Source organism: Meles meles, chromosome 14, assembly GCF_922984935.1.
Source record: "Meles meles chromosome 14, mMelMel3.1 paternal haplotype, whole genome shotgun sequence".
NCBI classification, from domain to species: Eukaryota; Metazoa; Chordata; class Mammalia; order Carnivora; family Mustelidae; genus Meles; species Meles meles.
In genome coordinates this window covers 28905592-28920823 of record NC_060079.1, presented here as the reverse complement: position 1 = coordinate 28920823, position 15232 = coordinate 28905592, and the positions used below count along the sequence as shown (strand labels likewise).

Genomic DNA, 15232 nt, shown 5'->3' with positions numbered 1-15232 from the left:
GCATAATAGCTCTGTTTACTGATGACTAAGGTCTTGAAAGCACTACTGTACATTCCAAGTCCCGGCTCGGGGCAGGACTCCAGGCTGTCCTCATCCTCCAGACCCAGCAATCTATAATCAGAGACACAGAGAGGAAAAGAAGTCCTTTTCCCAGCCCTCAAAGAGTCCTCCTCCTCCCTGGGAGGGAGGACTGTGCCCCTTCTCACGAGCCTCCAGATAGATGATCCTGCGGGAAAGGAAATGGTGAGCAACCCGGGGAGAAGGCAGAGGTGGGGCAAGTCATGGGGGGGGGAGCACAGCTGCCAGAGCCCTCATGGCTCATGGTAGTCCCATTGTCCCTCCAAAAAGTGAGCTCATCCAAGAAAACACCAGCATAGGAAGAACTCTGACCCAAAGTGCTTTCATTTAAACCCAAGACGTACGGAGCCCTCCACAGGAGATTCCGGTTGCCCAGACCTGGGAGGAGTGAGAGCAGTGGAAGGTGGGGAGCAACAATAGACAGGGCCATGTTCCCCAGGGTCTCCCAACAGACAAGAAAGGCCAGCCCAATGGCATCGAAACTGCAGAAAGCTTCCACTAGGAAGAAACGGACACAAGACAGGGCCTTCCTTGGTAGCCGCTTAGGGCATTTGTTTTCTATGTTGGGCTTCTACCTACACATTTATTTGAATTTTTTTTTTTAAGTTCCAGCAGTTAGGGACACCTGGGTGGCTCAGTCGGTGAAGCATCTGCCTTTGGCTCAGGTCATGATCCCAGGGTCCTGGGATTGAGCCCCACATCCAGCTCCCTGATCAGCAAAAACCTTGTTTCTCCCTCTGCCTGCCACTCCCCCTGCTTGTGCTCTCTCTCTCTGACAAATAAAATCTTTATAAAAAAAAATTAAAAACATAAAGTTCCAGCAGTTAAAATAGTTTGAAAATCATAGCTCTAGAAACAGGAGAAAGGGGTGGAGAGCCGGAGGAGAGAGAGATGGCAAAGAATCTGGGAGTGCCTCCTGGACACCTCTCCTATTTATTCAGCTATCCTCACGTTGACCTTACTACGCAGGCACTGCGTTTTCTATTGCTTTTCAGACGAAGAACTAGGATTTAAAGAAAATACAGAATTTGCCCCTAAGGTCACACATTGGCAGAATCAATTCTGAGCCTGTCCAAGTTGAAGCTGTGCTCCCAGGGTCTACTTGATCCCCCCCACACCCCCCAGCTTTATTCCTCTGGAAAGCTAGGAGCTGTTTGCCTCTGCTCCTGGATGACACAGGTTACACAGTATGGGACAGCTTTGCCAAGAAATTCAAAATATTCGGGGACCCACTAACGAACATTCCAGCAGGCCCGGAGTTGAAGCACTCGCTGTGACTGAACCTTTGAGACCAGATTTCTTCTAAATTCTGAAAGCTCCGGCCGCCAAGGGAGCCCTCCCTTCTTGTCAGAGGGCCCCAGGGACTCTTTGTTTCAGATTCCAGTGATCTGCAGAAGTTTAGGCTGCTCCCATTTTACCATCACAGGGACAGAACTTCGTAGAATTGCTGGGAAATCGAGCCAGCTCTCTATGTCCGGAGAATTTTCCACAGTGTCCTTGCCAGAGAGGGAGCCTGAACTCGCGTTACAGAGTGAAGCGAAAGGGATTTGCCAAGTGCGCCATTCAGAGCTGTGTGCCCGGCAACCACTCGCCGTGGGGGACCAGCTTTTGTGCTTCCAAGAGGCTCGTGGAAGCAGCCAAGTTTCCCTGACCAGAAACACTGGCTTTTTCCGAGTTTTGGCTGGTGGAGAATCTTGCCTGAAAAGGTCTGGTCTCGCCACAGCACCCAGGGCCAGCAGAAACCGAGAAGCAACATTGTCCTGTGGGCAAGGCCTTCTGCTCAGCATCTGGTCGCTGAGGTCATTTTACTCGTCAGTGGCTGGTGGCCCAAGCGATGCTGGCGCATGAGTCCATGACACGAACTTCAGAAAGAATCTTCCGCTGGCTGCACACTTGATCCCTCAGAACGTCCCCAAGAGTCATTGCACTTGGGTGACCCAACTCAGCCCTGGGCAACTGGGCAAGTCAGTGGTGAGGAAAGGACCTGGAGTGTCTATACTGGAATTCAGCTGCAACGCCAGGGACAGACACCCACACCGAGTCCTCTAAAGTCAACAACAACAACAACAACAGAAGAAGAAATAACCCCACACAACCAAAGCTAGGACCGCCCCTCCCCCCACCCCACTCCAAAAGTGTTCAAGGAAGACACAAGTGTTGCTTCCTCGATCTGGTGGTGGAAAGGTCGAACCCACAGCTTTCACTTCTGGTGTCTCTGCACGTGCTCCACTCTCCGCTCACCAGCATCTACCTCTCCCTCTGGTTCACCCACCAAAGGATGGTGGCAGATTTGGCAATCCATGCCTTGAATCTACATAATCCCCCAGCTCCTTAACTTCCTTTTTTTTTTTTTTAAGATTTTATTTATTTATTTGAGAGAGAAAGAGCACAAGCAGGGGGAGCGGCGGGCAGAGAGAGAGGGAGAAGCAGGCTCCCTACTGAGCAGGAAACGCAATGCAGGACTCGATCCCAGGACCCCAGGATCATGACCCCAGCCGAAGGCAGATGCTTAACCGACTGAACCACCCAGGGGCCCTTCATTAACTTTTTGTTCTGAAATAGTTATAGACTCAGCAGAAGTGACACAGCATTTAAATCTGAATCGAAATTTTACCTGAGGGAAAAGCTGTAGCCTTCCATGCTCTGCCTCCCTTTCCTAGAAGTCTCTTGGCCCTGTGGTGGACACCACCTGAGAAAAGGAGTAATTGGAGAGGAGACTGGAAATTTATGAACCCTTGGGGTCTAACTGTCTTGGAAGCAGAATGACTTTCTATGTAGATATGCACATGCATAGAGGTATATTTCTATCATGCCCTCTCAAGATCAAGTTTAAAAGGTAGAGAGCTCTCTCTAAATATGCAAGTTTTTCATTATGTTTTTATCATTGCTGAGCCTCATATGGAATGAATTCTATTTTCCCTTTTTATTGTCGTATTTGTAATACCTGACATTGGCCTCTTTACAGCTTGTGGAAGTACCAGTTGCTTCTGCTAACCCTCAAATAAGAACTCAAATAGAAATTCATTTTGATAAATCTCCCCAGGGCTTTCCATATCCAGCGAAGGAGTCATGGGTCAAAACTCAACCTGAAAATAATTTTAAAAGGGAAAACGACTTTGATTTTCATTTGCGACAGAGCAATAAGACAAGGCAGCGCCGTGTCAAGAGGAAGTTATCAGATGAAGAAAACCTAATGAGATCCAAGTTGTGCGCTTAAACAGTCTTTAAACTCTGGTGAAGAGCGTCTTGTGAAAGGTTACCAGATAACTGGTTTACTCAAAGAATCTCACATACAACTACCTGGCATTTCCTGTGTGAGGCCTGGGGTACCCAGGTTTTGTTTCTGGATGAGAAGATGGACTGCCCACCCCACTCTAGGGGAGGACATGGGGGCTGGTGTAGCGGGGCCTGGAGCTTCATCCCTTTGCTGCCCGCACTGCCCCCTGGAGGGGTCAGCCCAGAGCCCCAAGTCTGGAGGGTAAGAACAGCAAGTAAAGACTGACAGAAGGCTGGATGGCTCTGAAATCTCCTTGTCCTGGGGTGCTGAGAGCCCAGGAAAGGACCTCTCCTAACCCTTAACATAGACTCCCAAGATGTATGGATTTATTTCACGGAAGAAAGCTTATGACTATGAAAGTAATTATATACTCATTTCAAAGAAGTTGGATAGTTAAAATAAGCATAAAGGGGCAGAATCACTTGTAATTCTACCATCCAGAAATAATTACTGTTAACATTTTAGTATATTTCTTTCCAGTTTCTATGTGTGTGTGTTTACTTATACAAACATATTAATATGGGACACAAAGTTGGGCCCGCACTACACATATAGTTTGGGATCCTGCTTTCTTCTGTATCCTAAAATAATCCTGACTGTAAATAACACCAGCTGTACAATATCCCATCATATGGATATACCATTTGTTCATCCATTCTCCTATTTTTATCATTTTATTGCTTCCCATATTTTTTAATGATAGATGCTGCTGTTAGGGAAAATATCCTTGCTCATAAATCTATCCTCGTTCATAAATCTATTTCTTTGCTCTTCTCTCATTCATCCTTCAAAATCGATTTCTGGAAGTAGAATTACCAGGTGAAAGGAAGAACCACGTTTTTGGTTCTTGCTCTGTATTATATGCTAAGCGGCATTGCATGAAATTTGTCCCACTCACCTTCCCAGTGTGTCCAACAATCACACACAATGCATGTGCAAGAAGCTATGTGCCGACACGAATGTGCCCAACTTACAAAATAAGTAGTGGCCCGGGGCTTTGACTGATTCCCCACATAACGTAGCAAGATCAGAAGGGACGGGAAAATTTGCAAGACTTACAAAAAATAACCTAACAGGTACCCCCAGAGCCTCTGCCAGCTCATAGAGTACCTTTGCACAAATTAAGAAAAGTCACACCTTCTTCAAGACATTTTGCCCCCACCTGCCAGAAAATCATCATCCACAACATCACATCTATGCCGGCTGCCCAGCGACACGAGGCTCATGGAGCTGGGCCGGGCACAGCTGGTGCTCCTGGGATGTCTTGTCACGGTAGGTCAGCTACAGGACAGAACCTCGAACACGTTCCCGTGCACACGCTCTTCCCTCTCCTCCCTTTCTACCCCTGGCCACCTGCAACAGCCACCCCCACTCCAACCCCCAAACCCGGCTCCCTGAGAAAACCCCTCAGTCTCCTATTGGCCTGAAAATGACAATTGTTCCCTAGGTAGGTGTCGGGAACACCCTGGATGTCTTGCGCTCTTACATTGCTCCATTTAGATGTCCCCGCAGTGCCTCGGATTTGTCAGAGGAGACAAATCTCATTCTCTCTGCCCCACTTCTCTGTCTCTCTGGGGATGCTTATCATCTTGGGGTTGTCAACAAATCATCCCTTCCCTTCACACCCCACCGCTGAACTGTTGCCAGCTTCTGATTATGCCTCCTTTCCTTCCCTCTGCGCACCACTCTCTCTGCCTCCCTTGAATCCATTAACCCCAATCAGGACATTAACAAGCACAGGTTATGGAAAATTACTCTGGCTTCTGATAACTGTCAGGTTTACCATTTCCACCTCCACTCAATGAACACATTGGATGCTTACAAAATCTCCTGCCTTTTTCTCCACTCCCCCACTTCCAATTTGTCTATATTAGAGCTTAGAATGGAAAACAGCATTAGACCAGGAAGCATCCGAGGCAAGAAATAAATGGTGGGGGTTACTGTCTATGGCAAATAGACTCGCTAAGTTTATACACAATAAGGAGGTCAGGGCAGAAGGTGATGCACCCAGACTTGTCAGCCAACATAGCCAAGACCCACTGGGGAGGGGGGTGCGGGGCAGGGGTTGGGGAGCTCCCCAGGTCCACTCTCAAATGCTGCCAGATCTGGACAAATTCCTTATAAGGCCTCCATTTTCCACATGCAATTCTGTAACTTTTGCTTTTGAGCTTTCCAGTGGAAATCCTAAGGCAGGTGCTGTTCTTCAATCTAACCTGGGCTTCTCTTAAACATCAGACACACCCCAAGGGCCCACAGTTTCCATTTTAAAATCAGAGCACGGGGCTATGAGGCAGCCAGCCAAAGAGCATGGGCCCCGGAGAAAACCTGCTATTCCCCACAGCCCCTCCAAACCCTTCTTTTTGGAGCTTCCCCATGGGAAGTCTGGAGAGAAGCAAGAGGTGCCCAGAGCCAGCGTGAGATGCTGTCCTGAACATTTACCCATGTTTTGGCCATTTGTGATAATAACCAATCCTCTCTCCTCCATATCTAATGAGGAGAAAATTAGAAAAAAAAATGTAACGCATAGTAAAGAAATTGCCCGGAAAGAGTCTGGCCTTTGCCCTCAGCCTCTTGGAAGTCATCTATGTCATACCTGCTTGGAGTATCTTTCCTTAGGACAGGTGTTGGACACACCTGATAGTTTTAGGAGGGAACTGACCATGTCAGAAAGACCATGTGACTTAGGGTCAGGGCTCTGGGTCGCTTGTTATCAGTCAACCTAGAGACTGAGTTCAATCACGTGGGTGATCAATCAATCATGCCTACATAATAAAGCCCCAATAAAAACTAAGATGAGCTTCTCTGGTTGGCAATGCATATTGTCACATCAGTAAGGGGAAGGTAAAGCAACCTGATTCCCTGGAGAGAGAAGGCAATGGAAGCCTGGCATTTGGAACCTTCCCAGACTCTGCCCTCCGTGTCTCTTCCTTTGAATGATTTCCTTCTGTATCCTTACTCTGTAATAAACCATAACCACAGGTACTACAGCTTTCGGTGGGTTCTGTGGGTCCTTGCAGCACAGCATCAAACGTAACGGTGGTTTTGGCAAGCTCCCCAAACTTGCAATTGGTGTCCAAAGTGAGGGCGATTGTGGAGACCATGCCTTCAAACTTTGCAGTCTTACTAACTTCAGGCAAATGGGCTGAAAGAAAGCAAAGTATGATGTGAAAAGAAACTTTGTTTTATGACAAAGTTGTCACATTCTGAAAATGAGGTTATAAGCCATCTCGAGAGAACTGTCAAAACTTTCTCTTCTTCCTACAAAAGTGGCGTTAGTGCTGACTGCAAGCAGAGGGCCAGGCCAGAAGATTCTCAAAGGCCCTCCAATCCAGGGAGTCTCAAGCTGGGCTGGAGCTCTCTCCACGTTTAACCCTCTAGAGGTTTCCCGTCCCACTAAATGGGACGGGAAATCCAATGAATGAATGAATCCAATGAATGAAATCCAAGCTTCTTACCTGATTGTGAGTGTGCGTGTGTGTGTATGTGTGTGTGTGTGTTTTCCCCCAACTAAACTGTCTATCTAGATCAGTGGGGGCACATAATAAGCTCACTATAAATGGTGGCTGAATAAATGAATGCCTCGAATAAAGGAACATTAAAAAAGTTTGTTTTGCCAGCAAGATTTTACTTCTGGCTTACTTTTTCTTTTTTTTTTTTTAAGATTTTTTTTATTTATTTGACAGAGATCACAAGTAAGCAGAGAGGCAGGCAGAGAGAGAGGAAGGGAAGCAGACTCCCTGTTGAGCAGAGAGCCCCATGCGGGGCTCGACTCCAGGACCCTGTGATCATGACCTGAGCCGAAGGCAGAGGCTTTAACCCACTGAGCCACCCAGGTGCCCCTTATTATTTTTTTTTAATTGAGATACAACCCACATACCATAAAATTCAGTCTTTCACAGCAGAGAAGTTTTTCGGACATTCACAGAATGGTGCGACCATCACCACTCTTTATCTGACATACTTCTGAATCCCTGTTCCCCCTTCCTCTCCACCATGGGATTCTTGACAGGGCTGCCAACCACAATACCCCATGCGCATCAACCATCAGGAGAATGTGGGGGCCGGGTGAGGCCAAATTTGACCCTAGCACTTTCCAACAGAGACTGAGAAAGGCCTTCCGTCTCAGTGAGGGAAGCTTGCAGAATGAACATGGGGCTGGCAGGGCCCAGATCTCTTGCCATGTGGAAGCAGCTGGCCTGTGAGAGATGAGAAGAAATCTGACAGAGAGAGAGAGAGAGAGAGGGAGAGAGAAAACACTGGTTCTGGTTGTTCTGAGGCCAGTCACACTACCCCACTTCCCACAGTTCAGTTACATAAGACACTGATTCCCTCTGGCCCTAACTAGTTGTGGTGACTTTCTCTAACTCAGAGCCTAAGGTGTTCCTCAGGACAATACAGTCCTTGTCTGGCTCACACCTTCCCTCAGCACACATTTGTGCAGTATTTACTGTGTGCAGGGCGCTGGCCTTGCAGCACATAGTCTAGGGGCGCCACAGCAAGTGTGGGGAAGGCCGTGAGAGAGAAACGTGCAGAGCCAAGCATGTCCCATGTCAGTGGGGCAAGGCAGACTTTTGGAGGAAATGCCCTCGAAGATGAGACCTGAAGTTAGAGAGGAATAACTATCAGAAGGCAAGTACGCCAGACACCAAGGGGAATCAGAAGACATCCCTGGGACAGGAAAGGTAAGGGAAGCTCCGAGAAGGACATGACATCTGAAGTAAGCCTTAAAGGATGGGTAAGACGCAGATATTTAGAGAAAGGACACAAGAGCATTTCACAGAGGAAATACAGAGTAAAGGCGGATGCAGGACCCAGTGAGAAGTTAACGGGAATCTGTGATGCACGGAGGGAAGAGGTAGGAATTAGGCTGCAGAGGTGGGCTGGGAGCTCACAGCAGGTGAAGCCCCGCAGGTGTCAGGTGTAGGCGCAGGGCAGCAACGAGCTCAGCTGCGAGCTATGACAAGCGGAAAGAATGTGAGACGAAGAGGTGGGTGAGTTGGGGACAGAGAAACTTCCCACAGGTCATGGAGCAAGATGATCTGACCCAGCGGCAGGGGAAATAGATGTCAGCATACGTGGGCACGACAGAAAAGGTAGAAATGATCAGATTTAACGTTGTGCCGGGAGGTAGAAGAGAAAGAGGAACCAAACGCGGTAACAATGGTGATGGCTCCGGCTAATGGTAAGGGCCACCAGGGGCCACTGGTGCCGCCCAGGGCCAAGCCCTTTGTGTGGACTTTCTGATCTCATCTCCACAACGCCATGAGGCAGGTCCTAGTATTACCCCCATTCTAGAGTACAGAAACTGAGGGACGGATGCAGTAATTTGCATCGACACCACCTGAATGACATTTTAAGGAGTCAAGCAGAGCCTTGGGAAAGGACAAGGTCATTTTTGCACAGACTGAGTGTAAGTTGCCCATCTAGGGGAAGTCCGGCCTTGAACTTTGCTTTGATGTGCCCTTGCCACCCGCCAATAGCCGTCTTCCTGAGTACACAAAAAAGGGCAAGATCCCAAGGTTTCTTCAATCGAGATACATTATCGTGACCACCCCCACACCCCTGCCCCATCCACTGTGCCTGTCACTCTGTGACAGAAGGAAATTAGATTTACCTGCTAAGCTTTGTTTTTCACAAAGCTATGTGCGATGATTACCCAGGACCCCGTGGTCTTCTAGGTGTTTGCAAATTGATTTTTTGATTATTTGTTCCAGTGATTTTCCAGGTAACCAGTGTTTTTCCAAGTTGCTCAGCTTTACAACGTGGGTGAGTTCAATTATGTATTTGCCTTCCCTTTCCTGTATTAATATGAAGATTTAATGTTATGATTATAAGATCTCTTTTGCATGCAGCATATATCTCTGAGGGAACATACATACAAATCTCTAGGACTATAAATACATACGTGGACAGGCACACCATAATCTTAATGCACACTCCCACAGACTTTATGACCCCGTGCAAAAACGGGAGTACAGCGAGAACCTGCAACTAGCTCAAATACCCGAAATAAAGATCCTCACTGTCTAGAAACATTTATAGGGCAAATTAAAAAAAAAAAAAGTCTCAACATTTGTTATGACTATGTGCATGTAGCTATTCTGTAAACACTGACCAAAAGCCAGATACAACAAAACTTTAAAATTCATCTTTTCTGCACCCAACCCCCTTTCCTGAAGCCAGGATTTGGAGAGTGTGTGTCTGGACAGGACACTATGCAGAGACTCCGTTTCTTATGGGTAAATCTAAAGCCCAATACCAAGGAATCAGAGGAATAAAATCTCAGACCCATTGTTCCATACTAAAATGACCAGCTCAATGAAATAATGGCTAAGGACCTTTGTAGCTCAAATAGTCACTGAATCTAAAGACTGATTATGAGAATGATTAATGAAAATCATGGCAAAATGCTTTGCAAAAACGCAAGGCTATAAGAATGCCGAATGTAACTCAACCATTTCCCCACAAAGTTAAACTCTTTTTGTTTTATTAAACACGTCTTTAGAAGTATGTACTATGCTCTGAGCCTCAAGCGTCATAGGCATCTAAAGAAAGCTTTTGTCAAATCTGTGAGCCCCAAAATCTATTTTATGAAAATGAATTATTCATAGGCTGAGTACATTTGACAGCCTTCATGTGAATAGAACTCACCTGCTAGATCAAAGCAAATTTTGAACCAAACAAACAAAAAATCACAACTTCTCACTGGCAGCCCTCTCCATAAGCAACCCTCCCTCCCCCTACCGGTTTAGACCCAGGAGCCGAGAGGACTGACTGCATTATCCTTTGTTTCCCTAAACTCTGAATAAACCTACAGTAGTCCCTTTATTAAATTCCCTACTAAGAATCTGTCATCTGTTTCCTACTGGGCCCCTGGCTGATAGAGGCATAATAATATTACCTAATAACAAAATAAGGATTGAATAGCGCTGAAGCATTTAGCCTAGTTCATAGCAAGTGCTCAATAAATATTACCTATTATGATGACGATTGGGCTTTTTATTTTCCCATCAGTTCTGTCTTACTTGATTCCACAAATGCCGATTATCAGCTGATGATAAATATCTCCTCCAAGCCCTTTATTAGGAATTTTGAATAAATGAACATTTTCGCCTAGTAATATTCTCATGAAGGAGGACATTTGCTTTCCCGTCCCTTAGAATCCCAAAGGACTTTTAAAGGAGAGCAAATTTCAAAGTCACATGGACACCAAGTCTTTTTCACAGTCATTTCTCAGTGTTGGTGGCAGTCTGCGAACAACCGGGGAAGCTTCCAAAAATTCAGTACTAGTGGGAAAGGAGTGTGGCTTCTGCAGGCCTTGAGGATTTTCCTAATGGCAAATGTTTGGAGTGGTAAGCAAGCTAAGCGATTGCAGCCGAGGAAAACACTTCCTGGGTAACAGTTGGAAGCCGTCTTGTGACACATCCATACTAAGATTCCTAATTCCAGTTCAGCATAGCATGAGTTCCAGAAGTTTAAAAAACAGAATGTGTCAAATAAATGTTAGGGCTGGAGAAGAAAGTGGAGTTTTTTGGTTTTTTGGTTTTGGGGGTGGATAGTGTGTGGGGGGGGTGGATAGTGTGTGTGTGTGTGTGTGTGTGTGTGTGTGTGTGCGCGCGCGTGTGTGTTTTCCGTTTCCTCGCTCCATAGTTCCAATAACCTAAGTTTCCCTTTCCCTCCCTCCCTCTCCCCACGGAACCAGTTCAGTGAGCTCTTCGGATGGCGAACGCCATAGGTCCAACACTGAGCTCCTCTGCCCTTAATAACACGTCTTTTCTGGCAATCTTGCTGTCCTCAGTAGAATGGCTTTAGGCAACTTAAAAGCCTTATAATGCCCCCCCTCCACCATGCGTCTTTTCTTTTTCTTTCAAAGAAGAGCACTTTTTGGTCATCTGCTCCATGTCCACAGAACAAGGGGCAATTACATCGGTAGTACCTGCTGGAACGTGTGCTTTAGCACCAGACCCATCTTCTTCACTCGGATTTAAATCCCCCATTTCAAAAGCTAAACTTCCTCACCGTCGCAGCTACTGCCTTGCCGCCCGCTTCCGCCGGGGGCGCCCGGTTTGGGGAGGGAGACCCTGATTCCCTTCAGGCCCCAGCTTCCCTGCTGCTCTGAAATTGGGTTATAGGTTTTTCTATAAACACCAGCCTTCTGCTGGCTGAGGAGGGCCTAAATTGGTTTCTCTTTTTCCTAAAAGGATTGGCATTCCCACACCGGGAGTCGAACCCGGGCCGCCTGGGTGAAAACCAGGAATCCTAACCGCTAGACCATGTGGGAGACGACGAGAGAAGCAGTAAGTCTAGGTAAATTGAGTCGTTCACAGCGGCTTCCGCCCGCCGCTTCCTGGGTCCTTCGGCGTCAGGCTTCTTTCTGCGCCTGCGGGGATCCAGAGGTGCCCTTAACCCCTTGTCGCCCCGCTGTACTCTGCTCCCGGCTGAGGGCTGCGGAATCTTCCCACCCTCGCGTCCTTTGTGATCTCATGCAGTCCCCTGGTTCTAGATGCCGCGTCTACACCGAGTAGACCCTCGACTGGATGAGTCATTGTTCCTCATTCCGCACAGGAAACCCCTCAGAACGCGACAGGACTGGTGTTTGAGGGTTAGACTCGGGAATGAGAAACCGGGGCCGCGCAGAGTCGTCACCCCGCCCCAGCGGAGGCCGGGCCGAAGCCGTTGTCCCGGCCGCGAGCAGCCGCCCTGGCAGCCGTGCAGCCACGCGGAGCCTCCGCCCCGGGACGAGCTGCGCGCCCGCCGGCCGCCCCTGGGGTCCTGCTGTGCCCCGGCTCGGCCCGGGAAAGTTGCTCTTTCCTCTCCAGAAGCGGAAACGAGGGCTGCCTGGAAGCCCGCGGCGTTCCGGATCTGTTGACTCAGCGGCAAAAGGCAGGATCTGTGTCACCCAAAGCAGGCGACGGTGGTTTGTAAAAGTAGCTTATGAACCTGGAGGAAGGCCTCTTCCCGCAGGCAGTCGTGGTGGATGGAAATTCGTTGTGGTTTCCGAACCTGTCTGGGGTTGAAGGAGCATTTCACTGGGAGCAGTGTACGCGTTAGCCATCTACTGTTTGCATTAGGCGAGTCCAAAGAGTCAGTTATTCGGGATAGCCGGCGTGGGAGAGCTACGGTTCTGGGGTCCTCGTTGTGGCTTAGGCCACACACAAGCTGTTTTTGCCAGCGGCGGACACTTGGGGGCCCAATGAAAAGCCCACTCCCCCCACCTGCCAAAGAAACTGCAGGTCCTGGCTCTCTCCCCAACTACCTGAGGCTCTCTCGAAGGCTTCACTTGTGACATTCAGCGGCAAGAGGGGAGGGGCAATGAGAGACCCGAAATAGGAACTATTCCGCCTAGCACTTACGACCACAGATGAAGCTCCCTCACAGGGAGTGAACATAACCCATCTGAAACTGCATGAAGCGCCGACGAGAAACTAGAACCCACTGCCTGCAGACCTACTGTGGGTGTTAGACACAGTCAAATATGTCTGTTCACTTAATTCTCACATTGTACCTAAGAGATGGGTCTTATCCCTCTCTTATCCCAGTCTCTGGTGGTTCTTCCTGTACTATCTTTGCATCTTTGAACAGTTTCATTGGTTTTTTAATCAGTGAGATAGTTGTCTTCTTTTGGGGACGTCTGGGAACACTAAAGAAAAATCTCCAAAGCAAACCTCATCAATTACAGAATAGCTTACATCCTGCCGGTTCTCAGTTAAGGACCATGATTTCTCATGTACCTTTCAGTTGTGTATTAACATTTGACAATAATCTTTTTAAAAAGTGTCTTGCAAGTTTTTAAGATAAAATTTCCCTAGGTGGGGGCACCTGAGTGGCTCCTGTTCAGCGGGGAGCTGCCTCTGCCTCTCCCCTCTGCTCATGCATTCTCACTGTCTCTCAAATAAGTAAATGAAATCTTTAAACAAACAAACAGAAAGTTCCCAATGTAACCCATACATTGAACAGGCACCATCTTTAGGATATAACCAAATACGATTTTATCTTTGTCTCTCACTCTCCCTAAACTGAAATCTGTTCAGTTTTTCTCCCTGTCACTGGGTGAAAACTTGGGCAGTAATGAAAAGCCCTATGGGCACTTTAAATAATAAAGTGCAGGGCAGAACCATATGCTTTTCAGCGACTCAGTCTTCATTTTTAGATAGTTCTGCCCCTCCATGCCACCTTGAGCATGATTTCAGGCTAGGAACACTGGGTGTGAGCTGGCTCGGGCTCCTGTCGGCTCACAGGATCCCACTGTGGGCTGCTTGGTCCCCAGTCTGTGCTCAGTGATATCACATGGATAACCTGTGGCCTGGGATGGCCATGCTGGGAGTGTTATACCACAGCGAAGAGGCAAATGCTGCAAGGCAGGGCTTCCTCCCTCGGGACATGGTGTGCTGCTTAAAAAAGAGTGGTGCACTGCTTCAATATTTACCCACACAACACCCAGCCAAGGTTTACTGTCCAGGGAACAGGGTGTGATCACTTCTTATTTCACTTTGACCTTCTTCCTTTGGAGACTCCAAGGCCCTCCAAGATTGGAGTGTAGGGAGGGCAACAGAACAGGGAAGTGAAATCCTCCTGGATTGGTACGAAGTTAAAAGTTGGCTTCCTGCTTTCTGGGCCTGAGAGTGTTCTAGAGCTGACCCTCTTTCTCAGTGCTTCTCCAAGGCTTCGTGCTTAGGGTCCTTACACAGCGTCTCCCAGGAGGCCAGCCAAGCTCTCCCAGTGTAGGTCTTTCACCAGTGGTACCAGGATCACCAGGGGCAGAGTTTAACTGCAGATTCCCAACCCTACCCAGAACTTCCACCTGAGAACTTCTGGGAGCGGGGGCCTCGGAGACTGAATTTTTGACAAGCACTCCTGCGATGATTCTTATGCCACTAGAGTTTGAGAAACACTAAAGGAACTATGAGTTCCCTAAAACTGTAAGTCTGTAAAAGACCATGATCCCTAAAGCACACTGTCCATCATTTCCTTTTCCTGCTCAAAAAACCTGAAAAAAGAACACCCAGGTGGCTCAGTTGGTTAAGCCACTGCCTTCGGCTCAGGTCATGATCCCAGGGTTGTGGAATCGAGTCCCGCATCGGGCTCCTTGCTGGACGGCAAGCCTGCTTTTCTCTCTGCCTCTGCCTGCCACTCTGTGTGCTTGTGCGCTCTCTCTCTCTCTCTGACAAATAAATAAATAAATAAATAAAATCTTTTAAAAAAACTGAAAAAAAAAAAAAGCTTGTAGTTGCCTACTGAGTATGTGAAAGGTGAAATGAGGTCAGGCGAGGAAAGGTGAAAAAAGGGGTCACTTGTGTCACAGGGTTTTAAAACCGAGCCTGGAGTCATTAAGGAGATGGGCCTTATGCACGTCCTCACTGGTGGAACAGCATGCGTTTGAACTGGGCCAAACTGCAAATAACTCCAGGGGCTGAGCCCCAACGCCTGCAATTTGCCACCATAAGAGAGTTTGCTTAGTGATAGACTCAGCAACCACATATATCCTGCCAAGACTAGCTTTCGGCCACCAAATCAAAAATTCTTTATAAGCAATGCATATGAGCATTCTGTTTTTGCTTCAAAAATCGCTGACTTTTCAATCGGAGAAAGACAACTATCATATGATCTCCCTGATATGAGGACATGGAGATGCAACATGGGGGTTTACGGGGGTAGGAGAAGAATAAATGAAAGGAGATGGGATTGGGAGGGAGAAAAACCATAAGTGACTCTTAATCTCACAAAACAAACCAAGGGTTGCTGGGGGGAGGGAGTTGGGAGAGGGGGGTGGGGTTATGGACATTGGGGAGGGTATGTGCTATGGTGAGTGCTGTGAAGTGTGTAAACCTGGCGATTCACAGACCTGTACCCCTGGGGATAAAAATACATTATATGTTT

The 15232-nt window shown here is 47.7% G+C and overlaps 1 non-coding gene across 1 annotated transcript; it reads right to left on the bottom strand.

The window, feature by feature from the left end:
- Positions 1–11564: 11564 nt before the first annotated feature.
- On the bottom strand, positions 11565–11636 carry TRNAE-UUC. The gene has a single exon. It is a non-coding gene; the product is annotated as a tRNA-Glu (tRNA).
- Between the last annotated feature and the right edge of the window lie 3596 nt (positions 11637–15232).